We start from the raw sequence: 19,737 nt of genomic DNA on the forward strand, positions 1-19,737 counted from the left end.
ATTAAAGGCTCCTAGCTCCAAATCTTTAGCTTAGAAGTGGGGGGCGCTATGGATAACGAGGGCTACAGTCTGGAAAACAATCTCAAAAAAAAAAAAAAAAAAAAAAAAAAAAAAAAAAAAAAATGATATAAAATTATAGGGAAGTAAATGGGACAAAACTATAGTGTTTTCAAAAATTTGCTGGATGTCTGGTATGGTGGTACATACCTTTAATCTGAGCATGTGAGAGGCAGGCAGATGTTGGAGAATTCCAGGATACCCGGCGCTATACAGCAAGGTCTAGAACAGGCAGAGATACATACTGAGACCCTGATTCAAACAAACAGCTACTGGTATTCAGGTATAAAATACATGGTAAGTACCTACAAGGCCCTGATTTCCATCCCCAGCACCAATTAATTAATAATTAACAACTTAATTAGTTAATGTGCAAGAACATGTAGAGATCCATATAAGAAACAATGGAGCTCTGTGACTCTTTATGCTATGAAAGAGATACTAATTCAAAAGTGATACAAACCTAAATACAAGCTACAGAACTTTGAAACGTTTAAAAAGAAACCACAGAAGTAGGTTTTGGGGATCTTGGTTTCAGTGATGACTTCTTAAACACAGCATCAAAATCAAACTGGCAAAGTAAAAACTTGAGAAATTGGGGGACTGAAGAGATGGCTCAGTGGAGAAGAGGATAAATTGGACTACGTCAAAATAAAACATTTGTGATTCAAAGAAAAGTAAAAGTCAATGTGCCAAAACAGAAGAAATGTATGCAAATTGTGTATCAGACAATGGAAACGTATCTTGGATCTAGGAAGAACCCTTTAAGTTAGGCATAAAATGATAACACACACATTTTCAAGAGGGGTTAAGGCTATACGTAGGCATGGCTCCACCTAAGATGCTTAAATCAACACTAAGCACATGGAATGAGGTCTAACACCATTGGCCCCTGGGACCTGTGAACCAGAACCATGTGGCATACCTCTCTCCACTATAGTCTGCATAATTACAGAGGCAGAATGTGAGGAAATCAGAACTTTTCACATGTCTTGACATAAAATTACTATGATTTTTTTCTTCCTACGATTCATGTTAGGTGACACTGTTTTTCTTACACCAGTGTGGGATTGGTTATTGGGCTTGTGCTGAGGCTGAGGCAGGTGTAATGAGAGATGAACACATTGGAAAACTTGATCCATTATCTACAAGGAATGCACCTAATGGAAAGGGGAATGCCCAGGCCAATAAAGTATTTTGAGATAAGGAGAATAAAATTACATTACATTTGAGTTTCTTTCTATTAGTCTCAAGGGTGTCTAGCCAGTTGATCTCTTCTGAAAATTCTATCATACTTTCCTCGTACAATTGTTTTAAAGTAGTGAACATTTTTAAAAACATTTATATGTATGTATATGTGCCATGACCCATGTGTGGAAGTCAGAGGACAACTTGTGGGAGTTGGGTGTTTCTTTCTACCAAGTCTGTTGTGAGAATGGAACTCAGACCTTGAAGCTTGGAAGCAGGTGCGTTTGCCCACTGAACCAGCTCATTGGCCCCATATCAAGCACATTTACTTTGAATTTTATCTCTTGCCCTTTCATGTGGTATTTTCATTTATATAGTGAACAACATGTAACTTCACCAATAAAATAGAAATGTAACTTCCCAGACTCCATTTGAGTAAGCCCCCCTGGGAATCAGGGCCAACATTCTGCTATAGCAAACTGGCCTCGGGATTCTCACACTTCTTCTGATTTGAAAATTAGTGAGCACCATTTCCTTAGTTGGGACAGAAACTTCATCAAAGACTTTCAGCACCTGGAAACATTCTTAAATGATACATCTTCAAATATCCAGCCTTTTACAAAACCTGTGGAAGGTCTTCCATATTCTCTTCCACACACAGTTGAGTTGCTTCAACACGCAGGCAAACACTATTGCTGAATGAGTGGCCTCTTCAGTGTCCCAAAGTACTTGAGGTCATATAGAATCCTCACACAGATTTCCTCTCACTTCCTTCAACTCCAAAATATTACTGTTCAGCAGGATGGAAGAAAACAAAAACAAAAACAAAAACAAAAACAAAAAAAAACCCCAAAACAAACAAAAAACCATTCACCTAGCAAGACTGGCTGACTGATATTGTTGTTTCTCAAAGCAACCAGAAGGTATCTGCCTGGCTAGGAAGGTATTTTGCTCTCTTTACATTGGGATCATGTTAGGAACTGTGGAAGGGATACACCCCCACCCTGCCCTGGTGGAAATAACTTATTTCAACCTCACATCTAAGTTCCCACACATTGCTTCTTTCTTGAATTTAATTCCAGCCTTCTTCAAAAATTTCTTGCTGTCAAATTAAAAGGTCCCTACTTCCAGTTTTCTTCTTAACTTAGTTCTCTTCCCATTACCTGTCTATTGGATCATCTGAGGGTTAACAGCTAGTTAACTTGAATTTTGGAAGAAGCACTGTATCATTTGAACCTGATCTAGTCCTCCACAGCAGAGAGTATAAAACAGGAGTTAATTCCTATGAGGAGCATTCAATTAAGCCTTTCAGTTCCCAACGCCAGGACATAAACACATACATGATAACAATAAAATAAAACAAACACATACACATGACACTTAAAAGGCAAGGTGACGTAAAAGCAAACTTCAGGGTTGAGTCACTTTTACTCGTGGAAAGGAATATCAATTCATATTGGACGCTCATTTGTTTTGACTCTACCACTATGGTCTTCTGGGAAACTCAATTTCTTTGCAATCCCATTCTCCCCTTCTCTGCGTGCTTTGATCTGAGAGCTACACAGAAGAGGTTTGCGATTGAGTGAGAAAGCAAGGACAGACCTCAAATTACACCCCTAAACCAACCTTTAGAAAAGAGCAGCAATAAGCAAATGCAATCTATTATCCTTAACAGTTAACAAGATTACCGAGAGAGCTACAGGCTAAAACAGCAGCGAAGAGCTTGCTTGCTTCATCTGCCAACTGTTCCGTGTCTTAGGGGAACGTGTTGATTCACTGTCTGTACTCAGCTGTGCTGCAGAAATATGAGCTCTGCTTCTAATCTAGGTCCTTCCTGCCTGTGCTGCAGGGCTGCATTCTCTACAGCAGCCACAATCTACACTCTGCTAAGGGACAACATCCCCTTACTTTTCGGAGGGCAAAGAGAAAGATGCCGCCATTTGTCACAAACGTTTGGACTGCTCGCCTCCTTTTTCACAGTTTAGCTCAGAAGATGCAGACAGACTAGGGATTGCTGGTTTGGATGGTTATTTCCTGTGCTCAGAGATTTTAACTTTTTAGAGATTTAACCTGGAAAGACATGCTTGTATTTTATATTAAACTAGTTGCGGGGAGGCAGTAGTATTCAAAAAATTTGGTTTGTTTTCTAAAGCAGTTCATTAATACATTTTTGAAAGCGTTTTTGTATTTGAAGCCCTCTTACTTGAACTTCTCTGTTTAAGTGTCGAACCTGTCTACTATTTCTAAGCAAAATAGTTTGGTGCCTAATGTCCATTCTAGTTTCTTGCTTTGTTTTTTATATTTAGCATATGCTAAGACTATTTTACTTTCTTTCTGGCACCAAGCCTTTTCAGAAGTAGAGACTAAGAGTAGGTGCATTAGAAGACTCTGTGCTTATGACCAACACGACACTACTCTCTAACCTCCCTTGTGAGTCATCTCCTCCGACATCTCTCAGCTTGCCTGTCTTAGAGGATCTCCGACTGCAGCGCTATGCTTCTCATGGTGTTATGGGTGCCCAAGGAGTCTCCCTCCACTAACTCTGCTTCTCATTCTCTTTGTTTTTACTGTCTCCTCACATTTCTCTCTCCACACCAACATAGAGCAGTAAATAGGTTGAGAAAACACGTGGCTGCACATACCTTCTCTGCTCCATGGACACTTGCCGAGCCTGTTGAAGCCTTGGCTTCCCTTCATTAGCCCGGTCCTAGTGATAACGCACACACTGCTATAATGATTCATTTCATTATTTTGGAAGCCTGTCCAAAGCATATTAATGCTCTCCATTTCCCTCCCCCCAATTCATCCATAAATATATTTAGGACAGTTTTCTTTTTTCCCCTTTATTGAAAACAGATTTTTCTCTCACATAATAGATCCTGATTTCGGTTTCCCCTTCCTCTACTCCTCCGGTACCTCCCCACCTCCTCCCACATCCACAGTCACCCCATTTCTGTCTCTCATTAGAAAACAAACTGACTTCTAAGAGATAATATTTAAATAAAACTTTTAAAATATGACAAGATTGAAAACAAAACCTGACATATTACAACAGGACAAAACAAACAAACCAAAGGAAAAGAGCCCAAGAAAAGGGGCAAGAAACAGACATAATATAGAGACTCACGTGTTCACACATACAGGACTCACATAAAGCATAAGTCTGTAAGACATTCAATACATCCAAAGGACCTGTAAGGTTAAAAAAAGAAAGAACATATAATATATCTTAATGTAATTTATATAGTTTTATAATTAATATATTTGTAATATGTAATTGATAATAGTTAATATAATTAATATAAATTATATATTTATAGTTGAATATGTATATAATTTATATAAATTATATATATAACTATGTATATAATTTAAAAATAAGAAGGATTTTAAAAGGCCTGACATGACATTATAAGACAAGAAATCTCCCAAGATGTCATTGAATTCACTTTTTGTTGACCAACTACTTCTGGGCATATATCCTGTACCTGCCTGTACTTTGTTTTCCCAGTAAAGCTTAGAATTTTCAACATTTCAACAGAATTTCAGATCTCAAGGAAGTGAACAATACCATAAAACCTCTTGTAGTCTTAGGCCTTTGTAAAGAAATAATTTATTTCCCTTGTAAAGACATTCTATGCTTTCTTGAAAATACTGACTGTAACATGGACTCCACTCATCACCATGTAGCCCTGGCTGTTCTGGAACTCACTCTGTAGAGCAGGCTGGCCTCGAACTCAGAAATCTGACTGCCTCTGCCTCCCAAGTGCTGGGATTAAAGGCGTGCACCACCATTGACTGGCTCAAGCTTCTTAATAACCCCAACCCTGTGACTGTGCTATCTAGGGGAGATACAAACCAGAGTACTCTAGGTCTTTAGAACCCATATCTCTTACACCATATTCACCACTGGGATGGACATCAAATTGCATGTATTTTACTAATGTGAAAGCTATTGAAACTGCCAGGTACTTTTAAAGTGTCCATTGTCCATTGGACTTACCATAAGACATATATTCCCCAGATTGTTGACCAATTATTTGCTGAAATATTTTTCACTGTTAGTTAGTCTCAAACCCTTTACTTGGAGTCCTTTTCTCTGAGTATCATTCTAGATGGCTGTATTTATATACACATGTCTACAACTAATCACGGTTAACAGTATCATGAGGACTTGCCTAGCTGTCAGAGTTAAAGACCCTTAGCATTCTCATCTTGCTCACTGTAGTGGTTTGAATATATCTGTCCCCCATAGACACATGTGTTTCAATGATTAGTCATAGGGAATAGCACTATGAGGAGGTGTGGCCTTGTTGGAGGAAATATGTCACTGTGTAGGCACGCTTTGAGGGTTCCTATGCCCAGGCTCTACTGAGTGTGGAATCTGAGTCTCCTCTAGGCTGCCTGGGGAAGATTGTCAACTCCTGGCTGATTTTGGATTAGGATATAGAACTCTTGACTCCTCCAGCACCATCTTTACCTGCATGTTGCCATGCTTCCTGCCAAGATGAAAATGAACTAAACCTCTGAAACTGTAAGTAAGTCCCAAATAAATGTTTTCCTTCATAAGAGTTGCCTTGGTTACATTATCCCTTCACAGCCAGGCCAATCCTCTGCCTGGCTCGTGTCCAGAGATCTTGCTTTCTACCAGATGTCCCACCTCTTTTTCCTGCCTAAGCTATAAGCTATAGACTTTTTAATTGACAGGTAATGCATCCATACCACACACAGGATAGTCTCCCTACAAGCTTTAAATATTATATTTTGTGTGTTTAACATAGAGTACATGTGGAAATTGGAAGACTAGAAACAGGCCATTGGCATGCAGAGGACACTCATAGAAGAAAAATAGTAGAATACAAGTTAAATGAAAATAGAGGTGGAAAATTACTGAGGGCAGAGAGAATCAAGCGATGGGGATGGAGAAATGAGAGGCAAGGCAACAACTTAACCAAAATGAGCAATGTGCATGATGAAGCTACTTAGAAACCTCTGACTTTATAATCCAAGTAAGAAAATACAAGAAGAAATGTATATATGTGATATGAAAGAACAGAGGGAGGATACTTAAACTTTTACTAGTCTAAGCCACAGGGAAGACAGGGGCCTAGAGGAGAAGAAGAGTTAAGGGTTGGGTTAACCAAACTAAAAATGTATAAGCAAACCTTCCAAAATACCACTGGGTTGTCAGTTAATTATTTTTCTTGTTTGAGAACTTCGCCCGAGCACAGTGTTTTGACCAAGTCCATTCTCCATGATATCTGCTCCAATCCCTCCCCAAAACAGCATCTTCCTCTCGTGTTCTTTTCTGTTATTGTCTACTGAGTCTATTCAGTGCTGACTTTGTGGGCATGGGTGAGGACTACCTAATGAGCATGGGTGGCAGATCAAGGGCAACATCCTTGAAGAAAGGTGATTCTCCATCCTCCACACTCAGTAGTTACCAGTTGCTCCTCAGTTAGGGTGGACTGCAGGCTTACCTCCCTATTCCATGTTGGGATTTTGTCTGACTTCATCTTGCACAGCCATTGTGAGTATATATATGTGTGTAATTATGCTGCTGTGGTCACATAAGAGTTTCATTACAGTCATCTGTCCTTTCTGGTCTTGTATCTTTATTCCATCATTCTTTTGTGATGATATCTGAGCCTAAGGAGTAGGAGCTGGGATAGAGAAATCCCATTCAGAGCCAAGAAGTTCTCTTTCTCTTTAAACCTCAACTACCTGTGGGCTTCTGTGTTAATTGACCGTGCATTACTAAAAGAAATTTCTCTGATGAGGATGACAGATAAATTAATATATTAGTATAATGATAAATCATTAGAAATCTGTTTAATACTCTCTTAAGCTAGCAAATTAATAGTAGTGCATTTTTCCCTAGAGTCTATGACTTATTTTTCCCTAGAGTCTATGACTTATCTTGGTCTTAGTTGTGGTTGCTAAACATGAATTCTTGCTTGTGGAATGGCCATAAATCCAATCAGAAAGTAGCTGGTTACTTCTATAACATTGGCCCACTACTGCACCAGTGGACATATCCTGCTTGGTGAGTCATCTTTATAGCTTATATGATTCACAACTGGGTACAGTTGATGACTGCTTTTATCCTAGCTGGTGTACATAGCACCTATAAGCACTGTGAACTCAAGCCAGTAAGATGGAGCTTCCAGGTGAGTATCCATTTGATTTCTCTGTGTTCTGTGATTTATGTACATGGTGTCTTCAACAACAGGGTCTTACCTTCAAGTTCAGAAGAGAAACCAACAGAACTAGGAATGGTTTGTTATATTTGGGGATCTATTGGGGGATACTACGGACCAATAACTCTAAACAAGATAACCCATGTGGACTTTAATTTGATATAGTATGGTATTTAGGAGCCAAATTGTTCCCTAATTATAGAGTGACTCCATTGGAAAGGACAAAATAAATAGAGAGGAGAGGGAATGAAGGAGAGGAGGTCAAGAACAGAAGGAAGAAGGGAGAGGAGGAGAGACAGAAGAAGGCAGGAAGGGAAAGACAGAGAGACAAAGAGAGGATAGGATTCTTGCTGTTTTTCTAATGTCATAACTGACAAGGCCTGTGCAACATGTAACTCAAACATCTCCTTAAAGTGCCGGGCTTGTATTGACGAAACTAATGCCCTGCAATCAATCCTTTGACTGTAGATGGATTTCTAGTGCCGAGTTCAGCAGAACTGTTGGGAAGAAAGTTAGGGTACTCTCAGTTTCACCTATCAGCATTTCTTTAATTGGTAGCAGAAATATGACAATTTTTCTTTCAGCTCCTGAGTTAAAAGGGGGATCTGAATTATAAATTCAGAATTATAACCTAGATTTTAACCACATGCTAATGTTTTGTCTACAAGGTAATTCCAAAGAGGTAATGTTAATGGGCATTCTATTTCTAAATCTGATCAAGAAATGTCTCTCAGAGCCTCTCCAGAGACCCTATAACATTTTATACCTGCTCCATTCTCATTCATCAATATTCATAGGTGCATCTGTAATTCTTAAGACACTGAGAAAAAGCCCTGTTGGTGAGGGGAGAAAAAATAAGACGGATCTTGTAAGGGAAGTATTATTCCCTTACAAGCAGAAAGTAAAATTCCATTCCCACTGTAGCCCTAGCACATTCTCCTCAGTGTAAGCAGCATCTTCTTCAGTCACTATACAGAGCCCTTTACAACTGATGTGTTCAGCCTCTCTTATGCACTATTCAAAAAAAAAATGTTGTTACAATTTTAGTGATTGTGGTAATCTATCTTTTGCACGTGTTTGTTAATTGGTAATGGTTTCTAAAGTTTAATGTGTTCTCCCTCCTAGGCAGCATACTTGTTCACTTTCCATTTTGCAGGAGTATCTAAGACTTTAATCTACTAAAGAAACCTCTAAGTCCCATGATTTTGTTTCCTGTAGTTAATAGAACTCAGATCTCATCCACCATCTCAAGTCCAGCAACTCTCAGGAAGAGCAACATCTTCCTACCTTCCCTTTTCCAAAATATGAAAAATCAACAATGGCTTCTCTAAATTATTCTGCCGCAACTCTCCTATGCTGAGCAGCTGAAGTACACTGTTCAGGTGACAGCCCTTGAACAAACAGATCAGACCCTGCTAGCACAACTGGCAGAAGTCCAGATGTGTTTGTCATTTTAGCTTCTCTGACAGGTAAGAGGAGCTCTTTCTTGATATCCCCTATGAATGGTGGAGGCAGGCATCTCAGCCCAAACATAAGGGGAAAAAAGCACCATTAGAAGACATAGACTCAAAAGCAAGAAGACTCAAAAGAGTTGTATACCCATAAGTTCCCTGACCAAAATATTGCCAAAGCAAGGATTGGAAACATCTGCAAGGTCTTTGTGCTCTTCCTCCAGTTTCCCCTCCATTTTGTATGCTTTCTGTTACCATCTCTTTTCTTTCTCATTCTTTCAGTTCCAATAGCAAAAAAAGTAAGAACTATTTTAAAGATACTGGAAATACCCTCTCCTTCTTGAAATGCAGAGATTTAGGGCTGGCATCTGCAGACCTGGTGATTTTTCAAAGAAATGATCTGCAACTACTTAAAAAAGATCTTTTTGTCCCCTCTAAATCCCTCCCATCAGAAGTCCATTGTACAGAATTGTTTGGTGGCCTGGTGTGCACAGAAGACAATGTTTTGTCAATATCTGTCCCTTTCTAAGTAACTGGGGAGCCATCTGGCTGATAGTAAACAGGTTCTGCATTGACTAACTGTGCTAAGAAAACCTGAGCGCTAGTAATTAATTTTACCCATGAATAATGCCATGGAAATGATAATCGATGGGATTAAAATGAGTGGTATTGGGAAAGCTTGGGAAACAGTCCATGTCTACAGATGTAGAAGGTCCCAGGCACTCACTCAGATTAGAGATCCAATTGCTCTCACATTATGTTGTACTTTATGGATCCTGGTTGGAGGTAGAAATGGCAGCCCACTGATCATAAATTCCACAGTCTTCCCTTAATGACCTTAATGGGCTGCTATTAGTTTACTGTGCTATCACTCAAAAAGAGGCCATCTGGTGTTCGTGAATATGAGCAGAGGAGGGTAGGCTTCAACAGTTGCAATTACAATGGAAGGATAACCATAGTTCAGGGGAAATCAGGAGTTGCTTTGGGTAAGAGTTTCTCCTTCAAAGGGTTTACAGGATTCACTTGATAGAGAAACCAACCCAAAATACCAGGATGAGGGGTTTTTAAAGAGATTGTTCTATATTGTTTTTATTAATAGTTACTTTTAAATATTTATTTAAAGTCAAGGATTTTGAGAGATGTGTAACATACACTTGATACAAACCATATATGTTTCACAATCTCTACCTTCTACTATAAGAAAATTTGTTCCATAAGAAACCCTATAAAATTAACTAACCTGGGCCCATAGTGGCCCACAGAGATTAAACCATTAACCAGGGGCATGCATAGGACCCTCTTCATATATGTAACCATTGGGCAGCTTCCTATGGGATTCCAACAGCAGGAGCAGGGTCCTGACTCTGTTGCCTGACTCTTTTCACTTACTGAGTGGCCTATCTCACCACAATAGAATACACACCTAGTCTTACTGCATCTTGATTCACAAAGACCAATTGATATCCATGGGAGGCCTCCCCATTTCTAAAGAGGAAGGGAAGAGGAGTGAATGAGCATGGGGATGGGGTTGGGGAGAAGGACTGGGAGGAGGGAGGGAAACTGTGGGAAGGGTGTAAAGTTAATTAGTTATAAATATATAAATTCTGTACCTCAACTGAGGGGGGGAGAGAAAAATCTGTGTCATCCAGCACAAATATTGATGAAGACTTTGGATATAAGAAGTTATTAGCATAATGAGTCCCGCAATCGTAGTGAAGCGTTGGGAAATAAGACAGGAGATAACGAGGTTGTTAACTGATGAGCTAGCGCTCTGACAGAATGGACATAACTCTTGCCAGAGCTCTTCTGAGCTGACCACTTTTCAGAAATGTCCACCATAGGGGTTGTTGATCAGCACGTGTCTCTTACTGCTTGCCAGTTGATGTGGAGGTACATGTAAGCCTATATCCCCTGAGGCTCAAGTGTGCTTACACTGCCAGAGTACACCCCAGGCAGAGAGCTGCTAAAAACCATCAAAGCATAGAGCTGCCTCCAGGGAAGACCAAGGGGATGTGGGGTAACATACAGATAGAACACTTGAAGGAAATTGGACTTGATGACTTCTAACAAACCTTCAATTCCTCAAAACTGATTTTGGTAGGTGGTGATGGTGTTGAATGATCGCACCTTACAACTTCAGGACTTTCTACAGGAAGCATTGGAGAGCAAAATAGTAGGTGTTCGGGAGGTGATAATATTAGGATTTCTCTTTCATTCCCAAGCACAGATCTTTGGTCAGAGATGCAACGACAAGATGTTTGCCTAGGAGAGTATTCATGTCCTTACAAGAAAAAAAGATCATAAATGTTTGGGAAGTGAGAGGAATGCAGGGTAACTTTACAAAACAATGTGGAAGCCATGTTACTGCTGTGAGTCAATTAACCTTTCATCCTCTGGAGAAGTCTGGAAGACCTGGAAGATCATGCCCTGGAAATATCTGTAGGAGAGTAAGGGGAAACAATGCTCATTCACTGAGGATGCAGTATGCATGGCGCACTGACAGCATTGTTGTGAAGCCTTGTAGCAGTACATAGAATACCTAAGGATCCTGTAATGTACTGTGTATGCACCCTATAGATCACCCCATTAATCTCTGAAATCCCTCCATCACTAGACGCTAAGAACAAAAATCAAATCAGGCCTATTGCTTCTATCTGGGCTGTATTAGAGCTCCTGCACTTCTTCACATCCCGCAGAACTCCTTGCAGCCTTAGGGTTCTAAATGATGATGGCTGAGAATGGACTCCAGCATACATCCAAATGTTTGTTCCCTAGTTGGAAGTAGGCCCTTATTGGAGGACAGGTGGCCTTGTTGAAGAAACTGTGTCACTAGGGATGGGCTTTGAGGTTTTAAAAGCTTATACCATTCCAGTTCTCTCTGTGCCTGTCTGTGCCTATATCTCTCTGTTGCGTCTCTGTCTATCTCTGTCTCTCAGTGTCTCTGTGTCTGTGTGTCTCTGTGTATGTGTCTCTCTTTCTCTCTCTGCTTCATGCTTACAGATCAGATGTGAGCTCTCAGTCACTACTCCAGAGCTATGCCCTGCTTACCTGCTCTGTGTTCTCTGTCATAATGCTCATGAACTCTAACCCTCTGAAACCTTGACACCCCCAGCCCCCAGTAAGTGTTAGATTTATGTTACCCTGGTCATGGTGTCTCTTTGCAGCTGTGGAAAAGTGACTAAGCCAACTGGATGACTTCTTTTTCTAACAATAGTGTAGCTTTTTCTTTGGAAACCTGTTTTCTGTCTTGCTGTACTGTTCTCCTTTCACTGTATAGCCCACAACAACGCTCCAGTGATCGAGCCAAGCACAATCACATCAGAGGTTCAGTTGCATGGTTCTATTTTTTGGGGTGCAGGAATCACCCCACAAACCACACAAACACTAATCTCAGTTACACACACCCCAAGACTGATCAACCAGGGCAACAGCTCAGGCTCAGGAGCGAAAAGCTATATGCTTGACATTTTTCAGGGCCAGCTTATAATGGGAAAACCACAAAAACCACGATGAGTTCATCCTCAGAAGCTGGAAGTGCTGCCTGGTGATTGGCCCTGACTCACGCCATTTTAAACCTAAATGTCTAAAGCAATTTTAAACGTAGCAGTTTATATTGACCTTTAACTTGATGGGTCCTTCATGAAGCTTATAGTTGTGGAATTACTTAAAATTAACAAACCTTATAATATACAGAACATAACAGGGTATGTATGTGGTCAATAGGACCCTGCTCTGAATCAAGTTATTTTTCTGCATCAATGACTAGCAGGCATATTATAACAACAATATGAATTTGGAACAAACTGGCTACAGCTATGCTGGGGAAGAGGGGTAGGCTTCAACATAATAGTTATGAATTCATAGAGGACAAATATTCCAATAAGGTAAGATATGTGAGTGTTTGAGGTCCAATATTCTAATAAAGTGAGCTCCATGAACTGTTTTGTATCTCAGTGCGTGGACAAGTTATGTTTAGACAATGCTAATGCCACAGTCTGTAGTGTATACAATAGTATTCTGTCCAAAAATACATTCCTAATTTCAAAAGTGGTTTAAGTTGGGAGTGGTGTCGCATTCCTTTAATCCTAGCACTTGGGAGGCAGAGCTAGACAGATTTCTGAGTTTGAGGACAGCCAGGGCTACATAGAGAAACCCTGTCTCAAAAAACAAAAACAAACAAACAAACAAAACAGAAAAAAAACAAAACAAACAAACAAAAAGAATGATTTGATGCTAAAATGTGAATATTCATCTGAATTATTAGGAAAGAAGTCCTGATTGACTGGTTTGAGGCAAGTTGCCATGAACTTGTGACTTGTGGGAAAAAACAAAAGCAAAAACATAACAAAACAAAACAAAACAAAACAAAACAAAACAAAAACCAGTGCCTAAAAAGGGCAATAAAACACTGTAAAATGAAGTGTGCGTGTATAAGGCTTGCTTAAACTACAAAATAGTAGAGAAATGCCTTCTTTAAAAATGATGTTTCTAGTTAGTAGAATTGTTTTCTACATCCTTTCCTTTTCCCTCTTGCACCTTGAACATTTTCTTACAAGCAAATATATGTCCTAGGGAAGATTTTTGAGTGAATTAAAAAAAAAAAAGGTCATTTTTCAATCTAGTTTTCATATAATGACAAAACAACTTTTTTTTTTTAGATATTTTCCTTATTTACATTTCAAATGTTATCCTCTTTCCTAGTGTCCCCTCTGAAAATCCCCTATCCCATACCCCCTCTCCTTGCTCCCCAACACACCCATTCCCATTCCTTGTCCTGGCATTCCCCTATACTGAGGCATAGAACCTTCACAGGACCAAGGGCCTCTCTTCCCATTGATGACCGACTAGGCCATCCTCTGCTACATATATAGCCAGAGCCACAAGTTCCACCATGTATTTTCTTTGATTGGTGGTATAGTTCCAAGGAGCTCTCGGGGTACTGGTTAGTTCATATTGATGTTCCTCCTATGGGGCTTCAGACCTCTTCAGCTCCCTGGGTACTTTCTCTGGTTCCTTCATTGGGGACCTTGTGCTCCATCCAATGGATGACTGTGAGCATGTGCTGGATTTATTTTCCAGGCACTGGTAGAGCCTCACAGGAGACAGCTATATCAGGCTCCCGAAAAGACAACTTTTTAAATTCAAATTTAGTTTCCTGTCTATGAAGTATCAATTTTGAGACAACTTTAGTGATTGGCTATTTTGGTAAGAATTACTTTATTTATTTTCCCCAAAGCAACAGCATCATATTTCAAAGAATACAGAGAAATAATATGATTTATAGGTTACACACAAAACTTACCTGTAATGGTTAATATTGATTACTGATGGTATCTAGGATCACCTAAGAGACAAACCGCTGGTGGTAGCTATGAGGGGTTGTCCTTATTAGAATGATTTTATGGGAAGACCCACCCTAAAGGGAAGAAGCCCAGTACCCTTAGGAAGCCAGATGAACAAACACATTCTCAACACCCTTCTCCTAGACTGCAGAATCACCCCCAGCTGCTTCAAGCTCCTGCAGCCTTAGTTTCCACACTCTGATGGACTCTATCATGAACTGTAAACTAAAATATACCCTTGCTCTCTTAGATTGGTTTTGTACAGTGTTGTTTTGTCTAAGTAACAGAAACATTAAGTAGGACGGCACCTGACCTCCCAACAGTCTTTCACTTGTTGCTTCTGTCAATACAGAATGCCTTCAGGTAGAAGCTTGACTGGTTTCATAAAGAAGTCAAAACTATACTCTATTTCCAAGCTTGAAATGGGGCTTTGATGTGAACTGCCTTTCTTCATTTCAACGTATCATTACAACTGCCAACTTGTATCCTCATGTTTTAGAGAAACCTAGGTGTCCATTGGCACATGATTAACAATTAATGGTCAGGTTTAGGGTGGGATAGTCTAATTTTAATTAAAAAGCCTTTACAGGAAAGGTCAATGAATCCTACAAAATCAATCATTCATGAGCAGTCTTTGGTCCACCCCCCCCTGAAATATTTATGAATACTAAAGTTATTTTGACAAGGCAAAGGTCAGTATGGAGACTGTTTCAGACAACATGACATGGTTTCATAAAAATTTCTGAGTACAGTTATGATGAGACAGAAGGCTAAGCCAGGAGAAATGGATTTATTCCCCTTTAGACTCTCCATAGAACAGAACACCTAATGTGAACTTCACATAACCAGATATGTAACACTTTGTATCAGGCCAAAGTAGGCAGCCCTGGGGGAGAGCCATGTGCATTTAAGGAAAATACAGTTATTCTCTGTGCAGGTGTCTAGGTGTTTCTCCTATTAAGAATGACCATCAGAATGTACACTTAGCACACTTAAGGACAATCAAGGCAACATTTTGGTTTTCAAAGGCAGTTCTCGTTATGTTTCCCAGGATGGCTTTACAACCCTCCTGGCTCAGCCTCTGGTGTTGTGGTGACAGATAAGAGTCCCACCATGCTCAGCTCTTATCATTTCTGCATAGATAGATAGATAGATAGATAGATAGATAGATAGATAGAGAGAGAGAGAGATAGAGAGATAGATAGATATAGATATAGATACACACACACACACACACACACACACACCAAAAGTCCTAATCTTCCTGTAAGCAAACAGCTATAATGGCAGTTGACTATGTTTTAACTACAGAAGAGGCCCTTGGTGGTTAAACTAAAAATGTATTCCTGATGGGCACACTGAGTTGAGGCCACTGCCCCAGAAATCACTGGAAACTCAAGCAGCCTTCCAAACTGCTTTCTACAGGATATGTATAAAATGAGCCCCTGGGTACTGCCAGCATTGCTGAGCACAAAAGCAGGTTTTAGGCAGCTCCCCTGATTGGCAGCTTTTGCTGTTCCCTGGGATCTAGGAGGGAATCATTCATACTTGGGGGTAAGGGGGTGAAGTCTCAGGTTTCATTTTTTCCCACCCCCACAGGTCCCACCACAAAAGGTCAAGTCAATGAGACCTTAGTGTTCAATGAGAACCAGACTAGTTTACTTCATTTGCATATCACTCCATAAAATAGAATATGCAAATGCAACTGGGAGCCAGTTATGTTTTCAAGCCAGCCCAAACTTGTTTTAAATTGTTTCACTACGTTTCCCTTCCAGACTGCTTGACTGTCTGAAATGTTAGGAAAAATAAAAATATTATATGATTTGATATTTAGATTAATAGGGTCAACTAAACTCATGTTAATTCAGACTAGTTAGGCAGAAGTAAGATATACAGAATATAAAAATCATCAATGTCATTCTAAGCACATATATAAAATATTATATAATTAAACTTCCCAACAGGAAGCTGTGAAATACTATATTTGTAAAATTAATAGAACTATATATTCTTAGTGTTAATCACATGCTGCTAATCCTCATTCAAGTGACTTCAGAATACATGAAAACAATTTTCTTGCGATTTGGAGGACAGTGATCAATCTGCTTTTGTTAGTAACATTCAGAAAGACTCATTAGTTTCCTACAGATGGCGCAGTGTCTAAGTAATCACCCCCCTTCAAGAGCTCACAGTTTTAAAAGTAGTACAGCTAGAATTTGTAAAGTATATATCCTGTCTCCAGGGTGATGTGCTTCCAGGGAATTACAGGTCAGACGGTATCAAGGAAAACTTACTAGCCTGATAGTGTGAAGTTCTGAACTGACAAAAAGAAAGTTTGGGAATGTGGACACTTACAAACCCCAAACTCTTTCTACCACATTCCTGAGAGGATTGCTCCCCTTTCCCAACACTGATGTCCTCCTCCCCATTTCCATCTTATCTACTATTTTCAGAGATTTCCCATTTAGAAACTTTTGGAGAAAAAAAAATATTATCTTCTTATTTTTTTTCCCTCCAACCTACATTTCATTAATGCAGTCTTCCAGCCTTCCCAAGAACCATCATGTCCACCCTTTCCCCATCATCCTGAACGTTCTCCACCGTCACGGAAATATCCTCAGCCCATCATTTATCCAATAGGAAATCCTCAGTGGTGTTGGAGGCTTAAAGAACGTATTTCTGACTGATGGTGGGTGAACACTGGCTGTGGGACACATGCTTGTGCTACTGCTAGAAAGCAGAGAAACACTTCACCTGTCCCTGGGACCCCTTGTCTGCTAATATTTCATCTGTTGCAATGAAAGATCCCCACATCTCAGAACAACAGGAGGCATGAAACAAAAACAAAGAGATGGAGCCCGGTGGTGGTGGCACATGCCTTTAATCCCAGCACTTGGAAGGCAGAGGCAGGTGGATTTCTGAGTTCGAGGCCAGCCTGGTCTACAGAGTGAGTTCCAGGATAGACAGGGCTACACAGAGAAACCCTGTCTCAAACAAATAAACAAACCAAAGAGATGGATGGATATCCTCTGAGAAATGTAAATCTCTGAATGCACACATTTAGCCCTTATAATTCTTCCTATGTGCTTTGAAGATCTCTATGCTTCCCATAGTTCTAGTAGTACCAGGTTTTCCAGGCTATCAAATAAAGCACACAGTAATACCCTTCCTTCCTGGGTCCTTCACTTCTGCTCTATCAGCGAAGTAAGGAAGCTGGAGTCAGACACACTTAGCCCCTTGCTGTGAAAACCATTACCCTGTTTTTTTTTTTTTTTGTATAATTATTGTGTTTATGGCTTTTGAAATTCTTCCCTTGCATTTGACATTTTACTTGTTACTCTGTATCCAATTTTTGTGTGTAAATCAACTCAATTTAATTTCATCATCAAGTTCTTGAAACAAGTCTCAAAACCCCAGGCTACAAAGTCGCTTTCCTTCACTGACTTCTCTCTTTACCTTGTATTTCCAACAGTCATCTGGTCTCTTTGGCAGTCACCACATAAAAGAACAAATGGGAAAGGCCATAAGGCAACATCCCAGGATGCCTTCTGCAATCCTGATGTTTCAGTCATTACCAGGGTCCCTGTGCATAAAGTCATCACTAACAAAAACTTAGTTACGGAATATAGTACATTAGCTGAATTCTCTGTGGATTCTTTACGGATTTTACTTTTGCATAGGAGATCCTATGATATCATAAAGGTGCCTGAACTATGCCATAATGGTGCCTGAAATAGATGGACATGCGCAGAGTCTAGGAGCATAAAATCCAAGTGGATGGAATTAGGACAGACTTCTTAAGGTTTGAACCAGTCAGTTTTCACCTCTTACCTCTTTGTGGATGTTCCCGAGTCGAGTAATTTCATTGTGTTGTGTTTTCCTTTATCAAGACAAATAAGCCAGGAAGAATGAACACAAAACTCAGTGATAAATAATGGAAAGAAAATAGCCTAAGAGTAAATGACAAAAAGCAAGAGTGAAATGTGAATTATTAAGAAATACATCTTTCGTTACTTAAGTAAAGGTATTGAACAATACTGGCCTTTCCTTCTTGACAAAATATAACCTTTCTCTTTCTTTCTTTCTTTCTTTCTTTCTTTCTTTCTTTCTTTCTTTCTTTCTTTCTTTCTTTCTTTCTTTTCTCTTATATCTTATTAAGTCATTTTAGTAGTAGGGAACTGAATTAAGTTCTGTGGGATTAAACCTATCATTTACTACATAACTAGATGAGGCCCAATATTTCATTTAAAAATGTATTATTGCAGTATTTTCAAGCCATATACAGGAGGATAAATACAAGGATAGTAAAATTTTATTAATTTCTACTGATAAGTACACACATGCTTATTAATGAAGAAATGGATGTTTTTCTCAAACACTCGGCTATGTCTGTGCCATTGTAACACAATTTTTTATACTTGCTTGAACAGAAAATTTAATTTCTTGATTATTACTCCTTATTAGGGCATGGTTTTCCACACTTTTGTACAGCATGGAGCTTAAACAGTTGTGTACGCATGTGTGCATACGTTCTAGGTGGTTTAATATAAACTGGACACAGAATAATGTGACCTGAGAAGAGGAAGTCTTAATTAAGAAAATGCTTCCATTAGATCGGGTTATTAAGTAAGTCTGTAAAGCATTTTTTTTTCTGGTTTCTACATGCTATGTTTATTTATTTATTTCTTTATTTGTCTGTTTATTTATTTTTAGATGTTTTCTTTATATACATTTCAAATACTATCCCAAAAGTTCCCTCCCTCCACCCTGCTCCCCTACCCAACCCTTCTGTTTCCTGGTTCTGGAATTCCCCTGTACTGGGATATATAATCTTCGCAAGACCAAGGGCCTCTCCTCACATTGATGGCCAACTAGGCTATCCTCTGCTACATATGCAACTAGAGACACAAGCTCTGGGTGGGGGGAACTGGTTGCTTCATATTGTTGTGACTCCTATAGGGTTGCAGAGCCCTTTAGCTCCTTGGGTACTTTCTCTAGCTCCTTCATTGGGCGCCCTGTGATGAATCCAATAGATGACTGTGAGCATCCACTTCTGTGTTTGCCAGGCACTGGCATGGCCTCACAAGACACAGCTAAATCAGTGTCCTGTCAGCAAAATCTTTCTGACATATGCAATGTTGTGTGGGTTTGGTAGTTGTATATGGGATGGATCATGGGTGGGATAGTCTGTGGATGGTCCTTCCTTCTGTCTCATCTCCAAACTTTGTCTAACCCCTTACATGGATATTTTGTTCCCTATTCAAAGGAGGAAAGAAGTGTCCACACTTTGGTCTTCCTTCTTCTTGAATTTCATGTGTTCTGCAAATTGTATGTTGGGTAGTCTAAGTTTCTGGGCTAATATCCACTTATCAGTGAGTGCACATCAGTGTGTTCTTTTGTGATTGGATTACCTCACTCAGGATGATATCCTCCAGATACATCCATTTGTCCAAGAATTTCATAAATTCATTGTTTTTAATAGCTGAGTAGTACTCCATT

Source organism: Mus caroli, chromosome 8 (assembly GCF_900094665.2).
Source record: "Mus caroli chromosome 8, CAROLI_EIJ_v1.1, whole genome shotgun sequence".
NCBI lineage: Eukaryota > Metazoa > Chordata > Mammalia > Rodentia > Muridae > Mus > Mus caroli.